Source organism: Lissotriton vulgaris, chromosome 5, assembly GCF_964263255.1.
Source record: "Lissotriton vulgaris chromosome 5, aLisVul1.2, whole genome shotgun sequence".
NCBI lineage: Eukaryota > Metazoa > Chordata > Amphibia > Caudata > Salamandridae > Lissotriton > Lissotriton vulgaris.
The window spans coordinates 1424917362-1424936726 of record NC_141693.1 but is presented as its reverse complement, the minus strand read 5'-3'; the positions used below and the strand labels follow the sequence as shown (position 1 = coordinate 1424936726).

Sequence of the window (19365 nt, the reverse complement as noted above, 5' to 3'; positions counted from 1 at the left end):
AAAACACATAAAGCGAAAAGATGGATGAAGAGAAAGCTTGCACAAAGGAAGAGAGCATTAACCAGCAATTGAGAGTTAAAGAAACAGAGCGTGTCATTTAGTGAATTAGAGAGGTTAGAGGTAGCGTTAAATATACGCAGCCTTAGTATTCGGTGCACCGACATTTAATTTTACCAGCCGCGAGATTCTGAGCAGCGCTTCAGGCACCGGCACTCATTTTTTTTTTACAAATTATGCACTGAACACCCCAATTCACTCATTGACTGTATTTTTGCATTCGTCCCTGTGCAGCACTATACTGGAATTCGGCTAAATTCATGGTGTAAAAATTCTCTACAAATACTACAAAAATACTAATCAGATAGATAGATAGATAGATAGATAGATAGATAGATAGATAGATAGATAGATAGATAGATAGATAGATAGATAGATAGATAGATAGATAGATAGATAGATAGATAGATAGATAGATAGATAGATAGATAGATAGATAGATAGCCCACGAAATGAGACGTAGATTGGAGATCTCTTTCACCTCACAGCAGAACCAGACATTGGCTGCACCATTTAAGGGGTACAGAAAAGAAAACAGTTCTCTTTAATTCTGATATTAATTGTATGTTGCCAAGAACAGTGAAAGTTTGAGTAAAGCCATTTGGATTTGAAATCTTGATGGTTGCTCACAGGTATCTGCAATAGGCATAGCTTGTGCTATATTAAGCAGGCAGATGTCCATTGTGCCACCAATCAAAGAAGAACCAGTCTGTGAACAGAAGCATCAAATGAGACCACACTGCCAAGAGAAAGTACAATAGCACTGCTTGTAGTGAGCCAAAAGCCCTTGTGCCACACAGCAGAAGCATAAACCCACTGAGGTAGCTCAAAAACACTTTAAGCGCCATTCATGAATGACAATGCGTCTCAAAATCCAAGCGACGTCATGAAATAAAGGGATATTCTAGAATGCCTGTTGATTGTGCTTGTTCGTGTTGCAGGGCTCGCTGAAGAGACTGTTCGTTTCTCTTCACTGGATGGCCCCTTTAATGCAGGTTTCCATGTTTCATGAAACTGAAGGCCAGTGAGATATATATAGCATATTGTTCAAAACCAATAGTTGAGCCACGTGAGTAAACTTGGATTGAACTCTCCTTCCTCATTCCAAAGCCGTTGCCTACTAAGCACAAGATATGCCACCAAATTGGCTTCTTGGCGCTTAGTATGATGTAATGTTTTGAAAGGCTGACAGGATGTAATGTGCTAATGCTTCTAAAATTCATGCGTAGTTGGTTCATATGAGATCGCGCTAAATATCACCAAGGAACAAGACGTTTTTGTGACGCTGGTCGTCTTCCAAATGTAGTTCTTTTCATTTAATGTCAATATTTATACTACTTTTTGGGGTGGTGGTCTTGAGAAAATATAGTTACTGTTACCAGCGCAACGCTAGGAGTTAACCCATCTGCTTCGGGGACTGGAAGCAGAGAGAGGAACAAGGGTTAAACGCTGCGGCTTTGATGATTTCCTGTTTCAGAAAGACAAAAAGAGAAAAAACACAAGCAGAAAACGCAGCCGTTAAAAATAAAAATGCCACATGCAATGTGTGTACACTCGATTAGCCAGCACGGGAGATTCCTGTGCTGCTAAGATTATCTGGAATTACCCGAGCGTGGCCTGGCCACAAAACGAAGCATTGGCAGCAGGTGACAGGAAACCGCCTCGGGCCCTGCAGCGCTTAGACACCCAGGGGCTCAGCCCTCGCGTGGTCAGCGGGAAGCAGCATCTCTGGATTGCGTGAATGAATGAATGAGTGAATGACTTCTCAGCCAATGCGGCGAGTCCTCGGACCCCGGCTCTGTTAGACTCCGCGCCCGGATGAGGCCGCAGCCGCAGCCTGCCGTGTGCGCCGGAGAGATAAGGGCAGGGCTGCGCCTCGCCGGGTGTGGTGGCGGAGGGGACTCCTGTAAAACGCAGTCGAGGGCCTCGACTCTTCCGAGAAGTTCGCGGACTGGGTAACCTGTGGTAAGTATAAGGATGCTTTTTCTCCTTTTTGCTTTGAGTGTAAGTGCTCACTCCCACGTGTATTAATGTATCATTTTTGTTGTCCACTTCTCCCCTGACCAGGGCGGGAGAGGCACAGACGAGAACAAGGGGTCACAGTCACAGGTAGCGGCGGTATTGAGAAGCAGGGGAGACACCGCAGTTCAGGGCTTCAGCAAAGGCTTCGGGCATCTGTCTGTAGTTTACCCTCCTTAATTTAAGTAGCGAGCGTGAATGTTTCCCGCGTCAGGAGAACTTGTCTTCGAATGTCGGGGATCAGACTGGGGTGAGGTGTGCGGACGGTAAACGCTGTGTTTATAAGCCCCGGGTAACAAGAACCCCATTTCACATCCAGTAATGCTATTGGGTTCAAATGTGTGGGAAGCTAAACAAACATACTTTGAAAAGAGTAGAGCTCTGTTTTTTTAGCTCAGTCGACCGAGTGCCTACTGCATAGACGTGTGCCAGCCACTTGCTGGTCCTACGGCGGCCTCAGCCTGATTACTTCAAAGATGGAAACCGTGTCGGGAAGTAGCAAGTGTGTTATATTTAAATTTTACTCAGGTGCCAATCGTTCTTTCTCTAAGGATGCCAGCACCATCCGCACAGTGAAAACTTGCTCTTAAAGGCAAGTGACTATAGTAGGAATTGCCTTCGGTTTGAATTCACCACAATAACGTCAGTTCCCACCATAATGTTACCCTACTCCCAGTGTGATGTCAGTTAAGTTAGGGCTACTCCCGGTGTTATGTGAGTTAGAAAGATCAGCTTCCAGTATGATGTCACTATAGAAATGTCAGCTCCCAGTGTGATGTCACTGTAGTGAGAATAGCTCCCAGTATGATGTCACTATAGTGAGAACAGCTCCCAGTATGATGTCACTATAGAAATGTCAGCTCCCAGTGTGATGTCACTATAGAAATGTCAGCTCCCAGTGTGATGTCACTATAGTGAGGACAGCTCCAAGTGTGATGTCACTATAGAAATGTCAGCTCCCAGTGTGATGTCACTATAGAAATGTCAGCTCCCAGTGTGATGTCACTATAGTGAGGACAGCTCCAAGTGTGATCTCACTGCAGTAATGAAGGGTGTGTCCAGTGTTCTATTTAATTATACTTCATGAATGGTTTAGAAGAAATAACTACGTCCAGATTTTTTGGGGGGGAGTTTAAAGAGCGTTATTGAACCAAATAAGAACAAGGGTACAGCATTAAATCAACGATTATGGAGGAATTACATCAGATATCATACAGTACATATAAGCATGATGAAAGAAAACTTAATACAACTACCTTGTCAAAAAGTAAAACCAAAGCTAGGACCAATAGTGAAGAATTATGTACCATAGCAAAATAAATAATTTTAATTACTACGTCCAGATTTTGAGGGGAGTGTTTGTGTTACAGTGAGTGAGCCATAGGGCTTTGCTGTTTATTTAATTTCAAAAAGTAGAACAGGTGGCTATGGCCGGTTGGTTGTATTGCGGAGTGCAGTTGGGGCGGCACCTCCCTGCTAAGTTTATGCCTTAGCTGCTGTATTTTGCTGATGGGGACCGTCTCTCTGCTGTGTTAGTTTGTGAGTGCTGGGGCATATGATGCACCGTTGGGGCGGCTAGATGGGGTTGAGGGCTAGGCTGTGTTGTGCAAATGGACATTCAAGTGGGCTGAGAGCGTAGTTGTATTGTTGAGGTAAAAAATTGCTACTCCACTACAGTTGTTGAGTATGGAGTATATTAGGTTTGGGAAGGTATAGTTTATGTTTATAGTTGGTCTGTGTGGCAAGGTTAAATAATGAAGAGGATCTGCTGTTGGCAACACTACTTTAGCAACAAGGTGGCTTTTCTGCCGTGTTGTACACGTGAGGGCTTCGATAGAATATCTGATGTGTTATGATGCTATTGTGTAGATCAGTGTGTGGGTGTGTACTCTGTGTAACTGTGGAGGAATGTCAAGTCAATTGTATGACTATGGTGTTGTTTCGAGTATGAATTGTCTAAATGGGACGCCCTGCTAATGGTGCTAGATCCTAGGGCAGGGAAAACACATTTGTGAAAAAAACAACCCTAGGCAAATATTAGGTCATATCCTATATATATATAGACTTACATAAAGTAAGTTGATTCTGCCATAGACTCAGTGTACTGCATGTTTAAGTTAAAAACGTAATTTTATTGATACAAATTCATACAAAAAATTATTTGGGTCAGACATAAAAAGTCTGAGGTCTATAAGACAAATAAAACATACTGTACAGATCAAAACAACATAGAAAAATATACAATGAGCAAACAAATGTACAACAATTCATAGGAAGTGTTTCAAAGATCAATACTAAGCCCAGACATGTATATAAAAGTTGGTTTCATATCGAAACATCGGGGCTTAATGGTGGAAGTTTCTTATTTTCTATGCGTATTTCGGCATACTAGGCACCTTCTTCAGGACAGCCACAAAGATTCCCAAACTATACTATATATTGGACCAAAATAGATGTTTGGAGCCAAATCAGGTAAGGTAAATAGATAACCTCCACTAGAAAACAAGTGGCTCACACTGTACAAGTGTAGTGCTTGAAAAGGTAGGCAATTGCTTCTTATAGATGTTCTGTTGAGTGTGAAATCGTTGAGATCACTGGTCGATAATTTGCTGGTGCTTGAGCCCAAGTCACCAGAAAAGGAAGAATCTGCGATAGTACAGGGATCGTATTCTATAATTCCAGAGCTTTCTGTATACAAATTTCCAGATAACTTTAAGTCTGTGTATATAGTTTTCAGATCCAAAAAAATGACAACATCTCAGGTGCACCATGTGGTTGTCAGTATGTATGGCAACCGCAACTCGTGCAACCGGAGGGGAGTCGATCCAGTAGGTCTATATATAGGATATGACCTAATATTTGCCTAGGGTTGTTTTTTTTCTCAAATATTGTTTTGAGTATGTGAATGTGTGGGATGGTCTGGTGTTAGCACTTGTAGGAGAGTAGGATCTGCTTACTATGGTTACCCCCACTTTATGCTGGTGTTTCACTGTTTTTTTACTTTAGTCTGGCTGGGGCCCTGCTAACCAGGACCCCAGCCTAGCTGCTTCCTCTCTAAATTGATTGCAGGTACATTAGGTACACTCCAGATTGGTTACTGAATTACCCTTGTGAGTCCCTAGTATATGGTACCTTAGGTACTAAGGGCATAGGTACCTCAGAGGCCTACCAGAGGCTGATGCATGTGTTATGCCTCCCCTGGGAAGCCTTCCAAAATGGCACCACAAGTCTGCTACTGCAACTTGGGTAAGGTGGTGCATGCACCACTTACTAAGATATAGGCTACCTATATCTACCTTTAATCACTGACACATATAAACCTATAAGTCACTCCTATGGCAGGCCTTACCAATCCTGAAGGCAGAGTGCTTGGTTTTGTGTGAGAGGGTGTCCATGCATGAGCAGGACCCCTCTGCAGCTTTCGGAATCACTTCTCTCTAGCTGTTCTGTGATGCAGCCAGACCATATACTCTTACGCGCATTATAACCTCGCGGTTAATGCTAACTTTGGAATGGTTGCATGGGAACATGTCGTGTTTGGTGTCAGTTCTGGCGGCGGGGGTAGAATTCCACCCTTCTAGATGGAGAAAACATGTACACACTTACTTATTTATTTATTTATTTTCTTATATAGCGCAGGATTCGACCCCCGTAGGGGTATCTCCGCGCTTGCGCATTGGTACAGATGTTAGACTGATAACTGAATAGTTGAACTACCAGCAGACTATAAGGTCAAATATAGCTGGGTTTTAAGGACCTTCCTAAAGGATTGGAAATTTGGATTAGTCTTTAAGGCAAGTGGAAGTGAGTTCCAGAGAATGGGACCTTTGTAGTAGAGGGCAACCAGTAATAGTTTAAAAGAGCCCTGGCATCACAAAATGGATGCTGCAGCCACAGACACGAGTCTGACCTCCTACTGCTGGACGAAACTCCGGCAGGGGAGGCCTGGACAATAGGTTTCCTGTCACAAGGAGGTGTAACCACTTCCCAGACAGGCTTTAGTGTATTGGGGTTGGGTGGGTGCATTCAGCGAATGCTTTTCAGACAGTGCTGGGGGCACACTTGGTGTCCCTGTGCATACCCCAGTTCAAACCGGTTGCCGGGGCACTCAGCCCCTGCTCTGGCGCGAAACTGGACAAAGGGAAAGGGGTGTAACCCCCCCTCCCTCGGTCCTCCCATAGGTCAGACCCTAGAGTTAGCTCAACCCCTAAACTTAGTATAAGTATAGGAACCCAGTCCTTAGGACTTTAGATTACCCTGGATGAAACTCTGCAACATTTATCCTGGAACTTCAACATTCTATTTCGACTAGAAGATGGAAGAATCTCCCTTGGGGTCAAGGAGTGACTACCCTGTTCAAACAGGCACCAAATAAGCATCTTGCCGGTCTGCATTTCCAAGGCTCTCCCCGGATCCCGATGGAGTTGGGACACAAGACCCAGACTTCAAGACTTCTCCAAAGCCGACACGAGATCCCAGCAAAGCGGAGGCCCGCAGCCCTCACGAGTGACGTGGAACTGGAACCCCTGGACACTGTGCACATTTGCTAGTGCATCAACTTCCTGAGCTTTCCCGAAGTTGTGCATTAGGTTACGTGTAGTCCAAGCCCGAGCACCATTTGCACCGAAGATTGTGGGCCTACACTCCACGAGTGTTCCGTGGGGCTGCTTGTAGAATTTCCACTCGAGGCTCCTTTGCGATCCCTAGTCCGTCAACTGGTGGGTCCCCATGAAGGTAACTTCTGTTCCTTGGGCTTTTCTGGTTGCTCCAGACGTGCCCTAACTCACCTCCAAAGGGTGAGTCCCTCAGACCTTGCTGGTCTGCAGCTAAGCCAATCTTTGCTTTCTTTTTTTTTATTTATTAAGAGATAAGGCAGTTACAGTTAAAAGACCAATACATATCCAGAAAAATATAAATACAACATTCATAATATGCAATAAATTATTTGACGTTATTCAAAGATAATACCATACATATTGAGAAATATAAATATAGAAATTCATAGTATGCAATAAAATTAACCAGAGCTGTACAAAAGTTAATAACATACAATCAAGGTTTCTAAAAAAACTTCATCCCAGCATGACTCATGAATCTAGATTCCTCCAGATCTTCACCGGTGCCCATATATTCCTTCCAAACTCCTGCTTCTTTCTTCCCTTAAATTCATATAGGCAGGCTTCCAAATTATGAATACCCAGCAACCTAGACAGCCACATCTGAAACGTGGGGGCATTAGAATCTTTCCACCCAGCAGAAATCAGCATTCGAAGTACTGCAACAGCAATAAATAACAATGCTTGTGTGTGTTTTCCAACCTTGAGTTTGGCGTCCGACCCTAAAAGAACCAAGGTGGGGGATAGGTTGATGTTATTACCTAGCAGCCCCCTCAAAAAGATTGTTATCTCACTACAGATTAGGGCCAGACTGGGACAACCATGAAACATATGCACCAAATCTGCTGGACCTGTTTTACATCTTGGGCACTTATCATCTTCCCTTAACCCCCACCCATACAGTTTCGCGGGTGTATAATAAAGGTTAAACACCGTCTTATAGTGTTGGGCCCTCAAGTTTGAGGCTCGAAATACTTTATTACTTAAGAGTAAGGCCAGGTCTATGTCTACATCCGGGTCCCCCAACTTAAGAGACCACGCGACTTCAGTTTTATCCAGATCGTCTGGGAGCCCGGACACCAGAAAGTTATATGCAGTACCAATCTTCCTTCCCCCTCTTTTTAAATAATCAATCAGTTGACTATCTGGTGACAACACTAATTTTGGCCTTATTGCAGATATAGTTTGAACAACTTGCCAATATAGCAACCAGTGATTTCCAGGGATCCCAAACCTCCGCTGTAATTCATTGAAGCTGAATATATCCTCGCCCAACATGATATCACCCCCACATCTTATCCCCTGTTCCCTGCATATAGAACAATTCTCAATCTGGCCTAAGTGAGCCAATCTTTGCTTTCTGCGTGGGTTGCTGTTGCCAAGGCTTGTTGGGTCCAATCCAGAAACCGACACTGCAGCACTCAACATCCTTTGTGGGATAGCTTGAACCCAGATCCTGGTCATCATCGCCACATTATGGTCCTCGTGGCTGAAGAGTCAAGCTTTGCCTTCTCTACCTGAAATCACCCGACATTGGTTGGCATCTTCTCCTCGCCTTCCTGGTCACTGGCTAGTGACACAGACTCTGTCCCCTCTGCTTTCAGGTTCTTCCTGACTCCGATCCAGGCTTGGATCCATCTGAACACTTTCCACTTGATAGCCTGCAGCACTTTTCAGCAGCTCTGCATTGAAAACAACGACAAAAACAGACACCAAAAGACACCTATGCACCCGGCTTCCCTGGGTGAGGTAACTCGAGTACTCTGGTGCTCCCATGATTATTGACTCTAGAGCTGCCTAGTTCTAAAGGGGTTTGCTCCAAGTCCTCTTCTATGTGTCCTTCCTTTGTAACTTTCCTTTTTTTTGTTTTAATATTTTTATTTGGCAACAAATAATTGCAGAAACAGATTAATAGTCCACATTAACATGATCATACTCAGAGGATACACAGACACAAAGCAAAACATAGAATACATAACAATTTACATAGAAATAAATAGAATAATCAAGACAATTGTTTACCTTATTAAACACAGTTCAATTGGGAACTCTATTATTATTACTCCAATTGTCAATTGATTTCCAAATCTTGATGCCACGGGCTTTCGCCTTCTTTCCTTTACAGGCGAAAATCGCCTTCTCTTGATTATACATCCCTAGCAACCGGGCAAGCCAAATCTGAAAGTTAGGGAGATCTGCATCTTTCCAACGAGCTGTTAAAATAATCCTATATACAGCTGTCCCCAAAAAGAGAGATGTTTCTTCCTCCTTGGTATGTCTCAGTGCAATATCATAACCCAAGATGTAGAGGGGAGGAGATTCAGCTACTGAATGCCCGAACACTTCCCGCCAAAAACCTGCTATCATACTTCTCAAACCTGCTAATTTGTCACACTCGTATAACATATGAAGTAAGTGTGCCGTGGTTTTTCCACATCTCGGACATTCTAAGGTGGCTCTTTTCCCCCAAGAGTAGAGTTTAGCAGGTGTAAAATATAAATCATAAATAGTCTTATACAATTGAGCTTTCAAATTAGAAGAGATAAACAGCTCCGTTAAAAGGGCTAATGTCATATCGATGTCAACATTAGGATTATTTAGTTTCCTCGACCAACTTGCTTCAATAGTCCCTTCGTCATCTCGTTGGTTTTCAATTAAAATATCATATAGAGTACCAATCCTAGTTAAAGGTCTAGCCATACAATCTAATAGGGGAATACTATCCAATGAAATTAGAGAACTTTTAACATTGAGAATCGTATTAATTTGGATACATTTAAATACACTGCTATTAGGAATAGAAAATTTGCTTTGAAGTTGTTGGAATCTATTGCCATAGGGGGGAAGTAGGAAATCTCCTATGGTTAACATTCCTAAAGTTTCCCATCTTCTAGAGATAACATCATATAATTGTGATGGTAGTATTCTAGAATGCCATAATGAAATATACTTATTATATTTAGGGATTTTAAGGTACCTCACAGTTTTCCTCCGAATTCCCCAAACGCTCAATATAGTTGGATGATATAGTGGATGATAAAATTATCAAAGCCCTGGAATCCCAGATGAGTAAATTTGTATGGGGATATGGGAAGATAAGGAGATCCATCCGGTTTCTCTCTTTACCAGTTATAAGAGGGGGTTTGGCAATTCCTAATTTAGGATTTTATTTATTGGCCGCTCTGCTTCAGCAGATGATGTCACTATTTTCTATTAAAACATCGGAAATAGTGGTAGGGGATAATTACATACCCTCAATATATGAATTGGTTATTGGAAATAAGGCTAATGGCCTCCTATTAAAGCAGCTAGAACCGTCATACTTTAAGAAAGTGAAATTCAAAACTATATTGAGCGTTTGGGGAATTTGGAGGAAAACTGTGAGGTACCTTAAAATCCCTAAATGTAATAAGTATATTTCATTATGGCATTCTAGAATACTTCCTTTGTAACTTTCCAACTGCGACTTTCCCTATAGAAGTAAATGGGGATTCGCGTCTGTGTTTAGACACTGCTCGCATCCCCAGTTGGTCTCCTGTGTCACTACCTTGGGTGGGTCCTGGTGGCCCCAGCAGTTCTAAAGGCTCTAGGCCTTGTAACTATGTCAGTCGTGGTTCTTATACCACTTTCTTAGTATATGGTTTGTGAGGCCCCTAGGGCTAAACGTATACTGTGCTAATTTACTGTGTGCTAAATAAGTTTACTGAAAGTACTTTTGCCTCTAGCCTCATAAAGAGACTAGAGGGATGTGTTTAGAATAAATACACATATTTTATATATATACCTGGTGTGGTTCTCCTTTCATTTGGTCATTCATGAGATTATAGACTGGTAAAACAAGCTGCTCTACATTCCTTCAAGACTTAGCCTGAAGGCTGCTCTCCACAGCTACCACTAGGATAGCTTTCTATATAGGTTTTCTTTAAACCTACCATCAATAAGGGTCATTTGGACTGGTGCAAGGTGCCCACTAGAATAGTGGACAGCATATGCCAGGCTAACTTCTCACATTGGTGTGCAGCGTGTGGGATTCCAGCTTGCCATTGTTTTACCAGATAATCTCAAGTGTTTGATCATTTGAAAACCACTAAAGGTACAAGAGGTACATATAATACAAGCTTAAATACAGTAAGTTCTACTGAACTTAGAGTTGTTTGTCAAGGGGTTAAGCACACCCTTTCTACAACTCAAGAGAGTCCAGTAGGTACCCAACTAGAGTAGGTAGTGCATTCACCACACCTCACAAGTTATGTCTTCAAGGCAAGGAATCAGTGGATCCCTGCCAGATGTCAGTAGGTTACAGATATCTAAGTATGACCCAATCCCTTTTCTAAAAATAAGGCCTCTGTGTACTATGAGGAAATTGAAGACACCAGAAAAATGCAACCACCCAACATCTCAGAGAGGTGTTGATGCTTGATGACCAGAGAAAGGCTGCAGAGCCTGTAAGGGTAGGCAGTGGGGTGGAAGCAACAGAAGGAGAAGAGGCCAGTGGTACCAATGCACAGGACTCAGACTCTGATGTTGACCAGACAGGTGACAATGACCTGGACCTGGGAGAACCAGCTCCAACTGGAGATGAAGAAGGCCAGCAGGGCACTCTCTTTGTCCCCCCAGGAAGAGTTGATGGTGTGCCTAGAAGGCCAAGATCTCCTTCAGTGGAGTATAACCATTATGGTACATTAGTAGGGTCTTCTGCCTCTTTTCACAGGAGGGTCTCCTCCCAAGAAAAGAGAGAGATCCAGTTGAGGTTTCAAGAAGCACAAATGGAGATAAGGAAACAAAGAGTAGCTTTAGAAAGGGAGTTCCTAGATCTTGAAAGACAAAGAAAAAAGATGGGACTAGAGTCCCATGGTGGCAGCAATGTCCCTAGAGGTAGGGATAGGTCTTATGACCATAAAAACTTAAGCAAGATAGTCCCTCCCTACAAGAGTGGGGATGGCATCCACAAATTATTAACTGCACTAGAGAGGGCTTACAGAAGTACAGAAGGTACCCCAGGAGCAGTGGGAAGCAATCCTGTGGCTCTCCTTTGCAGACAAAGGTAGAGATAAGCTCCTTACTGTCAGAGAAGAAGAGGCTGATAATTACAAAGTCCTGAAGAGTGCACTTATAGATGGGTGTGGCCTAAACACTGAGCAGTATAGGATACAGTTCAGAGATACCCAAAACGCACCGACACTGGACTGGGTTGACTTTGTTGATTGTGCTACTAAGGCTCCGGAGGGTTGATTACTGGGCAGTAAAGTGTGTGATTATACAGGAATGTATAACTTGATCATGAGGGAGCAAATCCTTAATAACTGTCAGAATCAGCTGTTGCATCAGCACCTGGTAGATTCTGATCTGACCTCTCCCCAATAATTGGGAAAGAAGGCAGACAAATGGGTCAGAACCAGGGTGAAGTTGAAGGTACAGAACCAAGGTGGTGACCAGAAGAAGCAACATCCTAATAAGGGTGGGGAGAAGAGTAAAGACCAGAAGTCTTTACAAGGTCCCCAAAAATAATTTACTGGTGGGGATTCCCAATCTTCTAAGAAAGGAAAAGGCCAAAAGAAACCACGGTGTAAAATCTGTAAACAGAATAGCCATTGGACTTTGGTACAGAAGAACAGCAGCGGACCCTACAGTGCCGCACCTAAAATCCAGTTCCAAATTTTTAGTCCTGTTTCCTTTTTATATATGTTTTTTTGTGCTGCCAACCCCAACACCTGCTGCTGTTTGGCGTTGCTGTGCTCTCCAGATCAGTAAAAGGTTTTTTCTATTTTCACGGGGGCGCACCAAAACAGAAGTCCAAAGAGAAATTATGTAGAAAAGTTCTTTATTTATCTTAATCCATTAAAATACAAATACAACGAATTCAGCCAACGCGTTTCACTCCCACCAAGGAGTTTCTTCAGGGCTGAAAAGATACAATAAAAGAAATAAGCTAACATCAGTTTCCTGTTACATTGATTCATGGCACATTTCCTATGTCGCAATACATAAAATGTCTTTCTCTATCCAGGAGTGGAGGAAATGCATGGTATAAAAATAGGGAGAAAGACTACTCTGTAGAGCTATTAAAAACAATCAATATTAGTTCATATCATATAGTTATGTGACAGAGCTTTGTAATTATCCTATTACCACTACTCTAGATGTATGCCTTCATGAGAGGGGGAGATAGGGGGAAACCACTAACTAGGTGTTGGGGCCCTAAATAGTTCATATTGATTTTTCTAGCACCTTGATATATCACACTTTAAAAACAAGAGAAACAATAAACCGGAGTCAGAAACCTATTGTACAATCCAGTATCAGAATATCGTTCTTTATCTCTTCTTTGTTAACCATCTCATCCCTGTGCAGTTTGTGTACACTGCTATACTGGATTTATTTTACATAACAAGTTTTTCCATCAAACAATATAACACACATAATGAGTTTTTCAAAAATTTTTTTCCATAGTTTCATGTTCCCAGGTTAAAGCACATTAAAAAAGGGTAGGGATAAAGGGCGATTAGGACAGTTAGGCGATGACATCTTGTAGAACTACTTTGTAGATATACTTTGCATAACAAGTTTTTCCATCAAACAATATAACACACATAATGAGTTTTTCAAGTCATTTTTCTAACCATCATAGTTTCATTTCCCAAGGTTCAAGCACAGTAGAAAGGGGTTAAGGATAATGGGCAATTAAGGCAGTTAAGCGATGACATCTTGTAGGATTGGGAGTTTTTTAGTTTTTTAGTTTGTTTAGTTTTTACTTCCAGTATAGGACATAGAAAGGGAAGGATATAGGGGCTGTGTGTCTCAGCACATGTTCTTACCACTAAGAGAAGCTCTTCTGTCTCCAATTAAATTTCTTGGTCAGTCCTGTTCCTTTGGTTAGTTATGTGTTTGTCTATTTCGGGAAAGGAGAGAAAAGAATATATTGAGCCCCTACTTTTAAAGGGATTATTGTGTTATTATTGTGTAGTAACTAATTGGAGACAGAAGAGCTTCTCTTAGTGGTAAGAACATGTGCTGAGACACACAGCCCCTATATCCTTCCCTTTCTATGTCCTATACTGAAAGTAAAAACTAAACAAACTAAAAAACTAAAAAACTCCCAATCCTACAAGATGTCATCGCTTAACTGCCTTAATTGCCCATTATCCTTAACCCCTTTCTACTATGCTTGAACCTTGGGAAATGAAACTATGATGGTTAGAAAAATGACTTGAAAAACTCATTATGTGTGTTATATTGTTTGATGGAAAAACTTGTTATGCAAAGTATATCTACAAAGTAGTTCTACAAGATGTCATCGCCTAACTGTCCTAATCGCCCTTTATCCCTACCCTTTTTTACTGTGCTTTAACCTGGGAACATGAAACTATGGAAAAATTATTTTGAAAAACTCATTATGTGTGTTATATTGTTTGATGGAAAAACGTGTTATGTAAAATAAATCCAGTATAGCAGTGTACACAAACTGTACAGGGATGAGATGGTTAACAAAGAAGAGATAAAGAACGATATTCTGTTACTGGATTGTACAATAGGTTTCTGACTCCGGTTTATTGGTTCTCTTGTTTTTAAAGTGTGATATATCAAGGTGCTAGAAAAATCAATATGAACTATTTAGGGCCCCAACACCTAGTTAGTGGTTTCCCCCTATCTCCCCCTCTCATGAAGGCATACATCTAGAGTAGTGGTAATAGGATAATTACAAAGCTCTGTCACATAACTATATGATATGAACTAATATTGATTGTTTTTAATAGCTCTACAGAGTATTCTTTCTCCCTATTTTTATACCATGCATTTCCTCCACTCCTGGATAGAGAAAGACATTTTATGTATTGCGACATAGGAAATGTGCTATGAATCAATGTAACAGGAAACTGATGTTAGCTTATTTCTTTTATTGTATCTTTTCAGCCCTGAAGAAACTCCTTGGTGGGAGTGAAACGCGTTGGCTGAATTTGTTGTATTTGTATTTTAATGGATTAAGATAAATAAAGAACTTTTCTACATAATTTCTCTTTGGACTTCTGTTTTGGTGCGCCCCCGTGAAAATAGAAAAAACAGAATAGCCATTGGACTAGTGATTGCACGAAGAAGGATGTAACTCCAGCCACAATTGCCCCTAAGGCAACTGTTCCCCCTAGTTCAGCTTCAAGTGGTGGTACTCAACTCAGTAGAACGGTGTAGTAGGGTTAACCCTGGGAACTGAGGTGGGCTCTGGCCTAGTCAGAGTGCCAACTCAGGCTGTCTTGATCTGTGATGGAGGCATGTATATGTCCTCCTCTGTGAGTCCCAGTAACTTGGGCAAGTACAGACAACAACCTTTGATAAATGAAAAAGAGGCTTTGGCCTACAGGGACACTGGGGCAAGTGTCACTATGGTGACACAAGACCTTGTGGACCCTGGACAAATCCTACTTAGTGAACTTTACCAAGTGACCAATGCTAGCAATGTCAGGACCTACCACGCCCTGGCAGTTGTTAATTTCTCCTGGAGAGGGGTAACTGCCCTTAAGAAGTTGTGGTAAGTGCAGACCTCCCTGTAGAATGCTTGCTTGGCAATGATTTAGAGACTTCAGCCTGGTCTGAAGTGGAGTTTAGGACCCATGAAGAAATGTTAGGGATCTCTGCACATGTGTTTGCTGTGACTAGGTCACAGGTCAAACAGTCTAACATTGAACAGGCCCTGTATTCTTGAATAATGGACCAGGTGCCTTCCAAGAAAAGGATCAGTAGGGTTATGGCAGTGCCTTTCCCCTTGACTCAGAGTGATGATCAGTCTCTTGAGGGAGATGATTGTGCTCCTGAAGAAGGAACTGTCCCAGAGGAGCTTGAGCCTGATAAGGTTGAGTTCTTGGGGACAGGGGGGCCTTCCAGGGCAGATCTGAGTCAGAGCAGCTGAGCTGCCCTTCTCTTGTACCCCTCAGACAGCAAGCTGCTGCTGAGGCTGCTGCGAATGCTAGTGGCACCCATAAGATTTATTGGGATGATGGACTCCTGTATTCAGAGAGTAGAGACCACAAGCCTGGTGTAGCCAGGAGGTTGGTTATACCTTTGAAGTTCAGGGGCTTCCTATTGACACTGGCCCATGATATTCCTTTAGCAGGACACCTGGGCCAGAACAAGACTTTGAACAGAATTGTCCCTCACTTTCACTGGTCCCACATGTCTGAAGACACAAAGGAGTTTTGTCGCTCTTGTGTAACCTGTCAAGTCAGTGGTAAGGCAGGTGGCACCACAAAGGCCCCCCTGATACCACTACCTGTGGTGGGGGTTCCCTTTGAGAGAGTGGGGTTTGACATTGTTGGACCAATGGATCCCTAGACAGCCTCTGGGTACAGGTTTATCCTAGTGGTGGTGGACAATGCTACTAGGTACCCAGAGGCAATTCCCCTTAATAACACTACAGCACCTGTTGTGGCAAGAGCCCTCTTGGGAGTGTTCCCAAAAGTGGGTTTCACTAAGGAGGTAGTACCTGACAGAGGTGCAAACTTTGTGTCTAGCTCCTTGACTGCAATGCGGAAGGAGTGTAGAGTGAATTACAAATTCACCACACCCTATCACCCACAATGCAATGGTTTAGTTGAAAGTTTCAACAAAACCTTAAAGGGTATGATCAAGGGTCTCCCAGAAAAGCTTAGGCGGAGATGGGACATCCTGCTACCCTGCCTTTTGTTTGAATACAGGGAGGTTCCTCAGAAGGGGGTTGGCTAAAGCCCTTTTGAACTTCTGTTTGGGCATCCTGTAAGAGGCCCATTGTGTCTGATGAAGGAGAGATAGGAGTTACCTCTCAAACCCCCTAAACAGGACATAGTGGACTATGTACTTGGTCTCCACTCCAGGATGGCTGAGTATATGAAAAAGGCAACTAAAAACCTTGAGGCTAGCCAGGAATTATAGAAAGCCTGGTATGACCAAAAGGCTATACTGACTTGTAATAGCCAGGGCAGAAAGTGTGGGTGTTGGAGCCTGTGGCCCCAGCAGCTCTCCAAGACAAGTGGAGTGGACCCCATACTATTGTTGAACAGAAGGGGGAGGTTACCTATTTGGCGGACCTAGGAACTCCCAGGAGCCCCCATAGGGTGCTTCATGTCAACAGATTGAAACCATATGTTGACAGGGCAAACATGGGCTTGCTCATGGCTACTGATGAGGGACAGGAGGAGGAGAGTGACCCTCTCCATGACCTGGTCTCACAGAACCCTGATGATGGGTCAGTGGATGGTGTAGCCTTGGCAGGCAGCCTCACTGACCAGCAGCAAACTGATTGCAGACAAGTGCTCAGTCAGTTTAGACATATGTTCTCTCTGACTCCAAGTCAGACCACCTGGTGCACTCTTGAAGTAGACACTGGGGACAGTCTGCCTGTTAAAAGTAAGATTTACAGGCAACCTGATCTTGTCAGGGACTGTATCAGGACTGAAGTCTAGAAAATTTTGGATTTGGGAGTTATGGAACCCTCAGATAGTCCTTGGGCTAGTCCAGTGGTCTTGGTACCAAAACCTCAAACCCAGGGTGGTAAGAGAGAGATTAGGTTTTGTGTTGACTACAGAGGTCTCAATGCAGTCACTAGGACTGATGCCCATCCAATTCCAAGAACAGATGAGCTCATAGATACTTTGGCCTCAGCCAAGTTTCTAAGCACATTTGATCTTACAGCTGGCTACTGACAGATCAGATTAGCTGATGATGCAAAGCCAAAAACAGCATTTTCAACCCCTAGTGGGCACTATCAATTTATGGTAATGACCTTTGGTCTGAAGAATGCATCTGCCACTTTTCAAAGGTTGGTAAACAAAGTCCTAACAGACCTAGAAGACTACCGTGCAGCATATCTTGATGATATTGCTGTCTTTAGCTCCACCTGGGAGGATCACCTGGTCCACCTAAGAAATGTTTTGGAGGCCCTGCAGAAAGCAGGCCTAATTATCAAGGCTACTGAGTGCCAAATAGGGTAGAGTCAGGTTGTGTACTTGGGCCACCTTGTAGGTGGAGGCCAGGTTCAACCATTGCAGAGCAAAATCCAGACCATCATGGACTGGGTTTCTCCAACTACCCAGACTAAGGTTAGATCTTTCTTGGGCCTGACTGGGTACTACAGAAGTTTTGTCAAGGGGTATGGATCCATTATGACACCCCTGAATGACTAAACTTCTAAAAGAATGCCTAAGAAAGTTCAGTGAAAAGTTAGCTATCAAAAGGCATTTGATGACCTGAATCAGGCCATGTGCACTGCACCTATTCTACAAAGTCCAGACTACTCCAAAGAATTTGTTGTTCAAACAGATGCTTCTGAGTTGGGGGTAGGTGCTGTTCTTTCACAACTGAATAAAGATGGTCAAGACCAGCCAGTAGCTTTTATTAGCAGAAGGCTGACCCCTAGAGAGAAACGTTGGTCAGCTATTGAGAGGGAGGCCTTTGCTGTGGTTTGGGCACTGAAGAAGCTGAGGCCATACTTGTTTGGCACACATTTCAAGATTCAGGCAGACCATAAGCCCCTCTTGTGGCTAAATCAGATGAAGGGTGAAAATCCCAAACTGCTTAGGTGGTCCATTTCCCTACAGGGGATGGACTTTACAGTGGAACATAGATCTGGGACTAACCATGCCAATGCAGATGGACTCTCCAGATATTTCCACTTAGAACATGAACACTCAACTGGTCACGGTTAGTTTAATGTCCCTGAGTTTGGGGGCGAGGGGGGTTGTGTAGGAGAGTAGGGTCTGCTTCCTATGGTCACCCCCACTTTTTGCTGTGATTTTCTGGTTTTTCGAATTTAGTGTGGCTGTGGGCCTGCTAATCAGACCCACAGCCCAGCTGTTCTCACTCTAAATTGATACCATGCACTTTGGGTGCATACCAGATTGGTTACTGGGTCACTCTTGTGAGCCCCTGTACAGTGTACCATAGGTACCCAGGGCATAGGTGCATCCAAGGCCTACCAGGGGCTGCTAATGATAATTCATTAATTCCCCGGGAGCACATCATTTCTGAAAGTTTAAATATACCTGTAGGTAGACAATTTTTAACTCAAACCCATAATCTTGCAGTTTCAGGAGGCTCAACAGTCCTGATGATGATCTAAAGTTATATAGATCGAAACGCAGTCGACCTACCCAAGGAAATTCACTCGTTTCATTGTATATATTTGTTGTGTTTTTAACCTTGTTGTTGTTGTGTGACAGTTCGTTCACTTTGATCACTTATGTCACCTCCTGCACCGTATTATTCACTTGAGCACCTGAAATACAGTATAAAGATTTGTGTATATAAAAAAGAAAGAGTAAATAAAAGTTCCTACCTGTACCTACATCTTTCGCTCCCTAGCGTTTATTAAATACTCGCTATTTCACTTTTTCCCTTTAGGACCTTATTAGGCCTACCTTGAACCATTGTTTCTTAAAAAACTACCATGGGCTGCAGCATGTATTATGCCACCCCTGGCTGGCCCTCCAAACTGACACCACAGGCTGATCACTCAGCTTGGGTAAGGTGGTGTGAGCACCCCTTACTTAGATATAGTATATCTATATCTACCTATACATATAGACACATATGCACCTATAAGTCACTCCTATGGTAGGTCTCGACAATCCTGGAGGCAGAGTGCTTGGTTTTATGTGAGAGGGTGCCCTAGCATGAGCTGAGCCCCTCTGCAGCTTTCGTATCCATCTCC

The 19365-nt window shown here is 43.0% G+C and overlaps 1 protein-coding gene across 1 annotated transcript in view; it reads left to right on the top strand.

Annotated features, from left to right (window-relative positions):
* Positions 1-1589: 1589 nt before the first annotated feature.
* Positions 1590-19365, top strand: part of TRAF3IP3 (TRAF3 interacting protein 3) — a 306887-nt gene continuing 289111 nt past the window's right edge. Inside the window, exon 1 of the mRNA XM_086923361.1 lies at positions 1590-2022. The gene's annotated coding sequence lies outside the window, so the exon portion shown is untranslated. The remainder of the gene's footprint in view (positions 2023-19365) is intronic.